The sequence below is a fragment of the Lepidochelys olivacea genome, assembly GCF_965140295.1.
Source record: "Lepidochelys olivacea isolate rLepOli2 genome assembly, chromosome: 4".
Classification (NCBI taxonomy): Eukaryota; Metazoa; Chordata; order Testudines; family Cheloniidae; genus Lepidochelys; species Lepidochelys olivacea.
This window is the reverse complement of record NC_140414.1, coordinates 51,900,049-51,914,733: the sequence shown is the minus strand read 5'-3', so window position 1 is coordinate 51,914,733 and position 14,685 is coordinate 51,900,049.

The window sequence follows — 14,685 nt, the reverse complement described above, 5'->3', positions numbered from 1 at the left end:
CATTACTTCACCATCCCGGTGGAGAAAGAGGTTCAGGGGAACCCCATTGAGGTGACCGTGGGCGTAGTTCCTAAATTCCCATATCTTGTAGTCATTGGGAGGGACTATCCAGGGTTTGATAGTTTACTCCCCACAGAGAGGCTGGAGGGAGGTGGGGACCCTGAGGACAGCAACTCGTCACCGGTGGAATGTCAAACCCTGATGTTTGCTGAGATTTCTCAGGATCTGTTCTCAGCTCTCTGAAAGACCCAGAAGACAAAAAAGACAAAAAAAAAAAAAAAAGAGAGAGAGAGAGAGGAAGGCCGCGAAGGCCTTGGGAACCTGGATCCTGACCCAGGACCAGAAGACCACCCTACTAGGCTGATGGACATGAGCAGCCAACAGAGAAACTTCCACATTAGAAGGTGAGCCAGAGGCCACCCCCCCAGCCGTGATGGTGGTGAGCTGTTGGAAGAAGCAGAAGCCGGTCCCTGGGAGCACTGGCAGGGTAGTCCCAGGAGAGAGACTTTCTGGTGGGACCAGGCAGAGGATCCCAGATATGATAATGCCAGGAAAGAGGTGGCCAAGATCAACGGGATATCCATGGATGGGACGGTCCGGGGTCCTGGACCTTACTTTGTAGTGAAGAAAGATCTCCTGTACCACGAGGTGCAAATGCAGAAGCAAGAGATACAACTTCTGGTGCCATGAAAACATCAAAAAGCCATATTGAGTCTCGCCCACACTCCCCTGTTTGGAGGACACCTAGGGATAGAGAAAACTCAGGCATGAATCCTGCAGAGGTTCTTCTGGCCAGAAGTACACGAAGATGTCCAGCAATACTGCACCTCTTGTCCGGAGTGTCAGTTACATAGCCCTTGCCTGCACTTGCGGGCTCCTTTGATACCTCTTCCAATAATAGGGTTCCTTTTGAATGCATAGACAGGGATCTGGTAGGGCCTTTAGAGAAGACAGCTCAGGACCACCAACATGTACTTCTTGTACTGGACTATGCAACCCGGTACCCAGAAGCCATTCCCCTATGCAACACGGCTTCCAAGACAATAGTTAAGGAGATAGTACAGACTACCCAAGGAGATATTGACTGATCAAGGGACACCTTTTATTTCCAAGTTGATTAAATATCTCTGTTCGTTGCTCCATGTACAAGCCCTATGGACTTCTGTATACCACCCGCAAACAGATAGCCTTGTGGAAAGGTTCAAGAAGACCCTCAAGGCCATGTTCAGGAAAGTGGTGAGCTGGGAAGGGAAAGATTGGGATATCCTCTTGCCTTACCTCATGTTCATCATCCGGGAGGTTCTGCAAGCCTCCATGGGTTTCTCTCCCTTCAAACTACTATATGGGTGCCATCCCTGGGGCATATTGGATATAGCCAGAGAAGCCTGGGAAGAGGAGCCAAATCCCAGAAGGAACATAGTTGAGCATGTACTGCAGATGAGTGATTGGATAGCCCGAGTTATGCCCATTGTACGTGAACACTTGGAAAGAGCACAGGAGACCCAGTGAACCCATGATAACCACCAGGCAAAGCTTTGATGGTTCCAACCCCAGGGGATTGGGTGATGGTACTTGTGCCCACAGCAGAAAGTAAACTGTTGGCCCAGTGGTAGGGACCCTACAAAGTAATCAAAGCCATGGGAGAGATGAACTATAAGGTGTGGCAGCCAGGCCGCCAGAAACCGGAGCAAATTTATCACATCAATCTTCTGAAACCTTGGCAGGATCGAGAGGCATGCTTAGTCACCCAGGAGACCCTTCCCCAGGAGGATAATTTACACGAGCAAGTGAGGATATCACCCGACTTGACGCCGATCCAAAAGATTGAGGCAGCCAACATGATTAATTGCAACCGAGATGTGTTCTCTACAAAACCAGGGCAGACGACTGAGACTTATCATCATATCCGCAGGATCCCTGGAGCCAAGGTAACACTGAGACTTGACCAAATCCCAGCAGCCAAAAGAGAAGAAATCAAGGCCGAAGTAAAGAAAATGTTAGAATTAGAGGTTATTGAAGAATCTTAGTGGTACAGGTCAATCATTCTAGTGCCTAAACCTGACAGTACCATGAGATTCTGTAATGACTTTTGCTGACTGAATGAAGTATCCCAATTCGATGCATACTCCATACCATGCATCGATGAACTGGTTGACCAACTGGGTAGTGCCCGATTCTGGACTACACTAGATCTGACAAAAGTGTACTGGCAAATTCCCCTGACCAAAGAAGCTAAAGAGGGGGGAAAAGAAAAAAAAAAAGAGACAACGTTCTCCACCCCGGACAAGCTATTCCAGTACACCGTCCTCCCTTTTGGGCTACATTCCAGTGCCTCATGGATAAGCTGCTGCGCCCCCATACTAGTTATGCAGCCACATACCTAGATGATGTCATCATCCATACGCCAGTCTGGGGAACCCACTTGGAGAAAGTGGAGGCAGTACAGCGCACCTTAAGGCAGGCTGGCCTCACTGCTAATCCCACTAAATGCACCATAGGGCTAGCAGAGGCTAGGTACCTGGGATATATTGTAGGAAGGGGCATAGTGAAGCCCCAAACAAGTAAGCTAGAGGTCCCGGCTGACCCGAAAGAAGCAGGTCTGCACATTCCTAGGTGCGGTAGGCTAATACCAACATTTTATTCCCCACTTTTCCACTAGAACAAGTCCCCTAATGGACCTGGTGAAGGCCCAAGGTCCAGACATGGTGAAGTGGACCAACACAGTAGAGGGGTGTTCACAGACCTTCGGACAGCCCTCTGTAATGACCCCATACTCATAGCCCTGGACTTTAACAAGGAATTTATTTTACAAACAGATGCTTCCTAGGTGGGGTTGGGGATGGTTCTGTCACAAATGGTGGGAGAAGAGGAACACCCAATCCTCTACCTAAGCAGAAAGCTTCTCCCCAAGAGAACAGAAATACATAGTAGTCAAGAGAGAATGCGTTGCTGTCAAATGGGCTATGGAGACATTGCGTTATTATCTCTTAGGCTGGTGATTTACTCTTGTGACAGACCATGCACCCCTCCAGTGGATGCAGTGGAATAAAGAAAAGAATGCAAGGTTGTTCTTATCTCTCCAACCATTCCAGTTCCGCATATGGCACAGGGCTAGATGCCTGGTGTCCCAAGTTTCCCAACTCTATGGTGTTGAGTGGGGCGGGGGAGGGGAGAAGAGAAGATATGTGACAGAGCAAGGCCAGATGGCTATAGAAAAAGTAGTGGGAGACAGATAGATTAGCTCCAGGCTAAGCAAATCTGTTACCAGAATAAGCAAATGGCAGCTGCTCCAGGTCAATTAAAACACCTGGGGCCAATTACGATCTTTCCAGAAGGCAGGGAAGACAGCTAGGTTGATTGGGACAGCTGAAGCCAATTAGGGGCTGGCTGAAACTAATTAAAAGTTTCCCAGTTAGTCAGTTGGGCGTGCGTCAAGAGCTGTAGGAGGAAGCTGTGCTGTTGGAGGAACTGAGCAGTACAAACCATTTCAGGTGCAAGGAAGGAGGCCCCGAGATAATGGTGAAGTAGATATTGAGGAAGTGGGAGCTGCTGTGGGGAAGTAGCCCAGGGAATTGTATGCGTCCTATTTCAAAAAAGTCAGCTACCACAGATGTTACTATTTGGGTCCCTGGGCTGGAGCCTGGAGTAGAGGGTGGGCCTGGGCTCCCCTCTCTCCCCTCCCCGATTAATCACTGAGACTGTGCAAGGAAAGGTTGCTTCTCCTCACCTCCCTTGCTGGCTTATGATGAAAATGGCTCAGTAGGCTATGACTCTTGCCTCTAGAGAAAGAACGGCTATGTGCAGGGTCACAGTGAGCCTCTGAGGCTAGCAAAATCCTCCAGGAAGCACTGGAACCACGGAGACAACGACAGAGCTTTGTCACAGTATGTATCAGTAACCTCATAAAATACCTCTCAGAATTGTTCCCCAAAATAAGTCTTATAAACCCAGGAAAATCAGTTAAGGTTAAACTTAAAAGAACACCAAACATGTTGAAGCATGGAAATACTCTGTTAAGGCACACAAACAACCGAAACTTAACCCTGAAATGATACCATGCAATAACTGTAAGATTTTGATTGAGATATTTTTAGTGTTTATGGTCTCATGTTAAATTAAAAACTAATTTTTAAAGACTTTACATTTCCTCTCTTCCCTCTCTGTACCCGCTCCATCCAACATGAAGTTACTACAGGGCTCAACTGGGCTCTGATCTTGATTGCGGCCTTTTCAGGGGCAGCTTTAGCATGCGTTCCTGGTTCAATTGCATCAGGAGAAATCATGAAACCAAGGGGGCCAAACCTGAGTGGCAATGCACCAGGCTGCAACACCCAGAATCAGGCCCAGCTCCACTGGATAGGAGCTGCTGTCAGGTAAGTGTGGGGCAGGCTCACTCTCCAGCCCTTTTCCCCGCCAGGTCTTCCCTTCTATGCTGGGCTAGGATAAGGGCTGTGGTGTTGAGGTGGAGGGTGATGCTGGGGTTGGTTGGTGCTCCCCGGACTATACCTTAAAATCATGTCCAAGATGATATCTGATTTAACACAATTACACTAGAGAGTTTAGTATAGTGCATCCATTTAATTAGGAGGCTACATCTGCCCATTAGCCTTTGTAAAAAGAAAAGGAGGACTTGTGGCACCTTAGAGACTAACACATTTATTTGAGCATAAGCTTTTGTGAGCTACAGCTCACTTCATCGGATGCATTCAGTGGAAAATACAGTGGGGAGATTTACATACATAGAGAAAATGAAACAGTGGGTGTTACCATACACACTGTAAGGAGAGTGATCAGGTACGGTGAGCTATTACCAGCAGGAGAGTGGGGTGGGGGAGGGGGTGAACCTTCTGTGGTGATAATAAAGGTGGGCCATTTCTAGCAGTTGACAAGAATGTCTGAGGAACAGTGGGGGGCGGGGAATAAACAAGGGGAAATTGCCTTTGTGTAATCCTTATTTACCTTAGACCTTAGTTCCCCCTGTGCCACTCACACATCAGGCAATCCAGTTCCTCCATGGATTATGGTCGCTCACTAGTTCTGGTACTTCTTTCCCAGATGATGCCAGTGCATAAAACAGGTCTTCTGCCAGTTCTTCCTTGGTCTTCCTCACTCTTTTTCCTCAAGTGCCCAATTCAATGTTTGCTTACCACATATACCATATGGAAGATAGAACATATGTCCCAACCACCTGAGCTGCCTTCTTTAACTTAACTCTTAATTCTTCTACTGCTACCAGCAGTAACTCTGCCACTGTTACCAACAGTCCCAGTCCCAAGCCAGGATAAAAGAGAAGGGTTCTGCATTTGTGTTTGAGAGCCACTCAGGTAACAAAAACAGTTCTGTTGCAGTAAACCAAAACTTGAGGACAGTTGGTGCAGATGGAGCTCAAAAATGTAAGTCTGACTCATCTCAGAGAAAGGAAACTGAGATCTTGAGACACTGAATCCCAACCACCAAATCTGTAAAAAGAGCAGGCACCTGGAATGTACATGTTTTGTGTAGTATGGGAAAGCTGGCACAGATTATATGAGAAATGAAAGAAATATTATTTGAATATATTTGGCATCAGTAACGTAAGATGGGCAGGAAGTGGCAAGATAGTATCTGATGGTGCTACATTCTTATACTCAGGAGGAGGAAGAAAGACTATTGTAATACAAATTATTAATAATCATTCTGTGTTCTGGACAGTGAAATTATTGGAACTGACACCAAGAGCAGCCAACTCAGTGTTATAGTACACTATCAGGTTAAAAATATTTCTAGAAGTCAGATTTCCTTATCTATGTCACAAACAACACCTCAGGTAATTTTAAAAATGAAAGTATTCTTGAAATGAGATTTGTTTTGTGTGTTGCATTTTTCTCAGATTGGATATTTCAGTAGACCAATTAGTGTCATTTTTTACATATTGTCTACTTCTTGTAAATTTCACTTTCATGTTTAACACTACAATGGAGGTGACATCACCACTTCATGCTCCAAGCAAATGGATTCACTCCAAACAGGTGTTAAAAAAAATACAGTTGTGGCCAAACACAAATGAACTAGGAGTCCTGGTCTGTAGGCAACTCATCCTAAACCATCAGATTCTTAGTATCTGAACAAAACACAAACATGCATCCTCACAAATAAGCCATAAGCATGACAGTCATTCTCCTAATAGATGTTTCCTAAAGAGAAGCAGGGACGATGAAAAATCCAAATCAGCCAGAATAATTTGTCATGATATAACAAATTCTTTCCCACTTCCAGATACTCTGATCAGTTCTATAACCAGTGTCTCTTTGAGCAAGGATCATAAGAGTATTAATATTACTAAGCCCCAATATCTGTCCAAATACAGATGTAGCCCTTGTACTCCTCTGAAGGGAGGGAGAAGTATGGAAATAATCTCAGTCACTAGTGTGGTGTTCTGGAAATGCACCGAGCAATCAATAAGCCTTTTATTCTTTCCCATCAATAACAACTTGGTTCCAGGGAATCACAGCAACTGGAGATTATGAATTTGTCAGTCATGCTCCCAGCTGTAGGGCAGCCAGCCATGCTCCCAGATGTAGCCCATTCTATACAGGTTGAAATATAAGTGAAAGGGGGAGAAGCCAGACATCTAGGAAGGGGGTTGCATGGCAAACACACCCTCAGGAAAGTAGAAAAGATTGGAATTTTTAAAATAAACAAATTTATAATGGACTTATATTATGTAAACACCTTATTTTTATATAACCTAAATGTGGGACCATATTTGACCTGACATGGTCCTTTTAAGTAATATGATAGCTTGTAGTGAAAGAGGCAAGCTCTCAAGTACTTAGATCCTAGACAGTCTAGAGATTTAGAACTCATAAACATCACTGTTAAGTGACTATCAATTACTAGTTGTCATGCCTAATTGGCATGCACCTGAAGAGCTTAGTACACACCATACAATTCAGTAGCCTATCTTTCTATTAATATTTGATTCCAGTTATTGTACTGAATGTCCAGTTTTCAGTTTAAAGATATTTTTAAAAGAGTAAGTCCCTTCACATAGTGCAATTTATATTACATATATAAATTCTGGAATGCATTCATAATTTAATTGTGATGGAAGACTGATAAAAATATGAGGTTACATATTGAACAGATAACAAGATTGAAGTATTCACTGCAAGTCTATTGAAAAAACAAACACATTACTTGGAATGGCTTTCACAAAGGTCACTTATACTTTACTTTGACAAATCTGTTATTTATGAGAATTAAAAAATATTTTTATTAACTTTCATAACGGGAAATATTTATGTTAAAACAGAATAAGAATGCAAATCATTCTTCAATATTTGGTTCTGAAAGATACAATTTACTTCTTATAACCTGAAGAAAAAAGTATTTTCTTTAAGATTGTAGCAATTCACTTAAATTTTTACAGATGAAGCTAATATTTAATGAACTAAAATAATTTATTCTATAGGCCCTTGAAGTAAGTGAAATGTTTTTGCTTGCTCCTTTTTCTGAATGTTTTATAGAATTACTAAACAGTGATTAACCATCCTACTGGGGATATCCTTAATTTGGTTATCTTTGAATTATTAATAGTACCATAAAATTGTTTAATTACGCCTCTAAAATATCAAAAGAAGTCTTCATATAGGTCACAGTTTCCATACAGAAAGAGCAACCATACACTTTCAGTCAGAATGGCCTTTTAGGTTGAGAGAACAACAAACCAAAAGTAAATTGTTCAGTAGACAGCTCAGTGTCTCTCTCTCTGCTGTTGCAGTCAGTTTCACTCTGCTTAATCAAAAGGCAGCTGTCATGTGCAGACAGGAGGCTCTTAGTAATTAAATTGTACCATACATAGGAAATAAAATCAAACAGGTAAATAGCACACCACTATAAAAAGGTTCATGGTCAAATCTTCATTGGATTTACATCAGGCTCAAATTTGGCCCACTGTCATTTCCTTACCACTGCTGAAATATTTGATATACTATACTTTAGAAGTACACTTTTCTCTATTAAAATTACAGAAAGATCCTAAATAATTTCCTATTATAAAATTAAGTTTTAATTACACACAAAACCCCATTAAAAGAACATTATTAATGTGCAACCATAGTTCAGCCCTCTTGTTCATATGCTTTTTGATCCAGTTTGGAACTACATGGTTACAGACTATTTACACTGGACCTTATTCAATGCACAAGATGGCTGGTGCTCACTTAATGAGCAGCTATTCAGTATTTTGTTTTATATTTATTGTTGAATGTGCAACCCTATGCCTTATTTACCGAACACTATTCAAACTCCAACCCCCCAACCAACATTCCTGGTCCCCACTGGGTCATAGTCACAGTCTCCACCCCCAGAGTCCTCAACAATCTCAGTACCCTTTAGTCTCTTTGCTAAACCAGTTCCACTTCATCTCCTGTCCCCTGCTTCACTGCTTCTCAGTCAGTCTTCCCCAGCTCTTCATCTGATTTCACTGCTCCCCCCCCAGACAACTGCTTGCTCCCATTTCCCTCCCCAGCTCCCAGTCTCAGTCTTCTTTCCCTCCCCTCCAATCCCAGTTCTTGCCCTTGGTTCCCAGGCCCAGTCTCTTTGCAAGGACAGTCAGAGTAGGGTTGCCAACTGTCTAATCACACAAACCCAATCAACTTTGCGCCACCCCTGCCCCTCCCCTTCTCCAAGGCCCCTCTCCATCCATCACTTGCTCTCCCCCACCCACACTGACTTTCACCAGGCTAGGGCAGTGGGTTGGGGTGCAGGATAGGGTGTGGTCTCTGGGGTTAAAGGGGGTTGGATTGCAGCAGGGCTCAGGACTGGGAGTTGGGGTGCACGCTCTGGGAGGGAGTTTAGGTACAGGAGGGGACTGCGGCAGGGGGTTGGGCTTCAGGAGGAGGGCTCAGGGTGTAGGCTCTGGCCAGGTGGCCCTTACCTCAGGTGGCTCCCGGAAGCGGCAGCATGTCTAGCTGCAACTCCTAGGCTCACAGATGGCCAGGCAGCTCTGTGCATTGCCCCTGCCTGCAAGCACCACCCCTGCAGCTACCATTGGCCACAGTTCTCCATTCCCGGCCTATGGGAGCTGCGGAGTTGGCGCTCAGGGAGTGGGCAGCATGCAGAGACCCCCTGGCCGTGCCTCCGCCAAGGAGCCACTGCTGGACATGTCGCCACTTTCAGGAGTGGTGTGGAGACAGGCAGGTAGGATGCCTGCTTTAGCCCCGCTGTGCCACTGGACTTTCAGCAGCCTAAAGTATCTGGGATTGGCTTCAGTACCCTCTGGGAGATAGTGCCCAATTCCGGGAGACTCCTGGCCAAACCAGGAGGGTTGGCAACCTTAAGTCAGAGAGTCTTCTTCCAACCCCAATTTCTCCTCCTCCCTGCAGCCTTCAAGTCCCTGTTTCTACCCCACTGGTCTCTTATCCCAATCAACTCCCTCTGCACCACCACACCAGTCAGGCTCTTGTTCTCTTTGCATTTGAATCTGGCAGCTTCCTCCTCTAAGCTCCCTGGGCCCAAGAGGGGGTCACTAAGTGACAGGAAACAGTCTCCCAGATCTCATTTTAGAATGGCCTGCAGCAGGCTACAGCTGCAATGGCAGGGAAAGTCGTGCTCAGTTCGGAGATGCAGCATGCTCAGTGTAGATAGAATTTTCTGGGAATTTAGCTGCTAAAACATAAATCTCTACTGAGATTATGTGCACTGTGATTTTTCAGAGGCTTATATTTTAGCCAGATTTGACAATTTTTCATGGGCATAGCAAAAAGCGAATTCTCAGAACTGGCTAAGCCATTTTGGTTGAAATTTTCCAGAACAATTTAGCCTGAGAAAAAACAACCAGCATGGAAAATTTCAGCCCAAACAGTTAACGTTTGGCAAAGTTATAAGCAACTGAAACAGGCCTTATTATGGGAGGTCTTAGACAACCTTAATAATAGACAGTGCTTCCAGTCCCATAATTAATAGGACATGACCCTCAGATCTCCTTTACCTTGTTAAAGCTCACATTCATGTCCAGAGGAGGTTTGCCAGAGTAAGGCCTGCTGGATCAGGCCCATAGTTTCATGTATATTATAATGCACACTGCTCCCATCACTACATAGTTCTCACACAGTGCACGAGGTAAAAATAGTGACCAGTCAAGAGAGGTGAAAGAGATGCTATACCAACAATTTAAATTGCCCTTTTCAATATTTATCATAATTAATAAGGTCTAATTTTTTCAAAGAAAAAATAACCCAATACAAATGAGGTAGCAAATGAAGATAAGGGTATGTGCTTTTTGGAATTGCTGCAGCTTTTAATTTCTGTGTGAAATGAAAAATCATTATGCATTGCAAAGCGTAAACATAAAATACTTGCTGTAGCATGCTGTGTAGATCTCTGCAAAGTGCTGTTTGCTGTATACATCAAATACTTAGACCAAAGAGAAACAGAACAGACCTCAATGCCCCAGTTGCCTCATTATAACAGCAGCAACAGTTCTGCAAACGTGATTGTTCTATTATTTCTCTTTATTTTATTCCCACTCTCTCAGGCAGCTGGATTTTATACGTGCAGTCCTTGAGGACAAGTAAACACAGGCAGCAGCAATGCAAGTTTCCAAATATTGCCCTGTGATTGTGCTTGAGGAATGATAAATATTGACCGTCTGTCAGAACAAAAGGGGAGTGCAGTTACCAAGTCTATTCCTTAATCTCTCTCAAGCAAAGGAGCCAGGTAGAGCCAGTTGTGATGATGGCATTTGTGGTGTGGATATTCATCCACCAGGAAATGGACCTAGGAAACCAACTTGTGACTAGGACTGTGTAAACAATTCTCACAGAAAGCAATACTGGGAGGGAAAAAAAAGTTGTTGGGTTTTTTTTTAATTGAATCATTTTTTATTCAAATCTTTTGCCATTTTTCATTACATTAAAGGTAGTCTCTACAACAGAAGAAAAGCCATTTTGAATGCCATCAGACTGAAAATGCTGACATTTCTCCATGAACATTCCTGACATTGTCCATGGTAAAGTATAGTCTTGCTTGCAGCTAAAATGTATGCCTACTAATATAAACAGTAAAAATCTACTGTGGGATCAAATCTGCAAATTCATCTGGATACTAGAGTTGTGTAAGGTGATGAGTTACTCCTGTGCTAGGCTCCAGCCAATCCATAAGCCAGGAACTGGTCTGGTGACTTTCAAGGCAGGTATATAAGCTTCACAGGAGGAACAGAAGCTCAGTTTACTTAATGTCATTCCGGGTCTTGGAACTCTCTCCTAACCTGATAATGGCAATAGACTCCTCCAGGCTTTCTCTTGCTCCAGCCCTATTCCTAGTCCCACACCAGCCTTACTCCAACCTGACTCTGGACTACTGATTCTGGCTCTGACCCTGACTCCAACCACTTGCCCTGACTTCTGTGCTTCTGACCACTAGGAATGACCATCCCAACTTCTGACAAGCTGGGCAAGGAATGGTTTTCCCATCCCACAAGAGTTTGAGATTTCAACCCCCACCTCCTCCCAAAATGGGATGAAAAAATTGTCTTCCATGATGCAATGGAGTCTATGACTTGTGTCGATGTGCCTTTGTCACATCTTGTCTGGACTACAGCAAAGCAATCTACATGGGCATGAAGCTATCAACCTGTAGCAAACCCCAAGTAGTACAGAACACTGCAGAGTATCCCATCACTAATATGGGCTACCAGACCTGTCTCCCACTCTCTTAGCTTCCCATAGGACAAAAAGTCAAATTCAAGGTCCATATGATTATCTTCAAGGCACCCACAATGGCAGGGCTCAGAATACCTAAGACTGCCTAAAGCTCTGAGATGAAGGCCATCACTGAACCAAATTACCAAAGGTTATAGTGGATTCTCCATCACTGATAATTTTAAAAATCAAGATAGGATGTTTTTCTTAAAGATTTACTGTTTGAACTAGAGTATTTCAATTGGGTAAGTCCTATGGACTGCGTTATATAAGAGATCAGACTAGATCACCACAATGGCCCCTTCTAGCCTTATAATCTGTGCTCCTCTTTCACTATGAACTATCATATTACAATAAGGAAGAAGCTCATCTTTGTGAGAGACCGATCTTTCTTGGGGCTCTGCCCAAGGTTGTTGAATTAATTCTCACAGGAACTAAGAACAGTCTCAAAACTCCCCACTTTCCATTCCAAATGCAAGATGTACTTCTCCAGTCTTGCCTTCTCTAATAAATTCAGAGCAACATGTACATAAAACACACACACACAAAACAAAAAACCATACCAGATTAAACACTCAACTATTCCCCTTAGGGAGAGGATGAGAGACTAAACCACATGCGACTGATGTTAGTCATCTTATTTAATGCATTACTGGAGGACACTCAGATACTATGGTGATAATAACCTATGTACGATAGGCTAGAACTGGGGTGCACTGCAAAGAAAATCGGAGTGCAACAACTCTTTACCATATTCCAGTCCCAGAAGGCTTTGGAAGTGCCTACATTAGTCTATTCCATAGGTCAGATTCATAATAATCACTGATAGATTTAAAAAAATAAAATACAAAAAAAATCAGGATCAATAGGTGTCAGGGTTGTATTTTAATAAAATAATGCATTACTCTACAGAAGTCTTCTTCTGTGCAGTTTTTATTTAGCCACACATGTTTCATATGAAATTTAACTGTCACAAATACTAATTGAATCTTACATTAAGGTTCTAATGCAATATAAAAAGCTTTCAAATGGGGGTCACGTGGTACCTATGAGGAAGATGGCTGTCTACTCCCTGACCTCATCTCCACATATCAATTCATCTCTATTAATTACTTTCCAAGAAAACTGACACTAAGTTTTGTCATAAAAGTTTAAATTCATCCCCTGCATAAACGTCAAAGTGTTGAATATGGAGTCCAATGAAAAAAAATGGGGGGGAGCACCAAAAGATCAAACCTGAATCACCTAAGCAACTGAAGCGGGAGACCTCAGGGCCACAGCAGAACCTAGCCCAGGATATCACAGCACTGAAATAATTCCTCACAGACCAATTGGATTCGATCTCAAAAGATATTTGTGGCCCCTCTAAAGACAAATGTGATGTAAAATCCCAAATGACTCACTTGGAAATTGAGCTACAAAAGAGACCATCACTGAAATCAATGAAATTAAAGAAGAAACTGCCTCCTTAAAGCTAGGCTAGACAAGCTGCGTTTGGATTGTTACTTTTTGTGATGATTCCAGAGACACTTTTGCAAGCCAGCAGACTCATCCATCACTGCTACAAATCTGATAAAAGGACCCTGCAGGCATTTATAATTTTAACCAGTCAATAACTATTTTCTTGTATTAAATCTTTACGTAATTTACTAAAGATTGCCTGACAGCATGATATTTGGGTAAGATCTGAAATACATATTGACCTGGGGGTAAGTGTCTGATCCTTTGGGATTAGTAGAACCTCACAAATGGTGAATTGGGTTTTCAGTAACCTCTTACTATATTGGACCTGTTTCCCTAGGTAGGAGGTAAGGGCTGCAATGTCAGTTGGTTGGCCATTGTGAGTACTACAGTGCACCCATTAGACACAGGGACATCAACTAAAAAGTCCAGGGTAATGGTTGCCTGGATGGGGTCTGAGAAGACAGTAGGGTACTAAGGGGACTGTGTTTGTTTTTTTGTTAACCAGTCTGGTACTATAGAAGATCTTTTGTTACTGGCTTGGTGACTCTACTTATAGAATAAACCACCAGTTGGGGGGGGGGCGTGGGAGGGAAACTGCCCTGTTTCTTGCAGTCTGCCCTGAGTGCAGCATTCTCAGTGTGGCCCATCCTAGGCAGCAATCACACCTTGTTCCAAAAAAGAGGAACATTCTTGCCAGCCAAGAGCCCACCCACACTGAGTCCCCATGCATTCTTAAGGTCCAGAACTTCCTGGATACTGCAGTTTCCCAAGACCTCATGTTATTGATCCATGCAACAGCAGGGAAGAAGCCCCTCCCAAGAAATTTGAGGCAGCAACCCAGGGGCAAAACCAGGTCCAGGATTGCTTGCTGTATGTCAAGGACTGCTTGTAAGTTTAGCCTGGATCTCATCAGTTAGAGTATTACAACTTTGTCACAACTTGCTTTTAAGCAGGCCATCTTGGTTGCCTCAAGACCCTTCCTTTGGCTGCCCATTCCTTTTGGTGTCCCTGAATATGCATGATGATCCACTCACATTTGGATTCCTGTGAGACATGTGCCTGCACAGAGTCACTGCGCTTGAAACCTCTTAGTATCCTACTGCCTTCTGAGAACCTGTCCAGGCAGCCATTACCTGGACTTTTAGTCTATCTCCCCATGTCTAACTGGCACACTGTAATCATCACTATGATCAACCAACTGACAGAAATAGCCCACTTAGTCCCCATTGTGTGCCTGCCCACCTGTCAAGGTTCCTTCCCGACTCTGAACTCTAGGGTACAGATGTGGGGACCTGCATGAAAGACCCCCTAAGCTTATTCCTACCAGCTTAGGTTAAAAACTTCCCCAATTTACAAACTTTGCCTTGTCCTTGAACCCTATGCTGCCACCACCAAGCGATTTAAACAAAGAACAGTGAAAGAGACCACTTGAAGATGTCTTTCCCAAAATATACCCCCAAGCCCTACATCCCCTTTCCTGGGGAAGGCTTGATAATAATATCCTCACCAATTGGTACAGGTGAACATAGACTCAAGC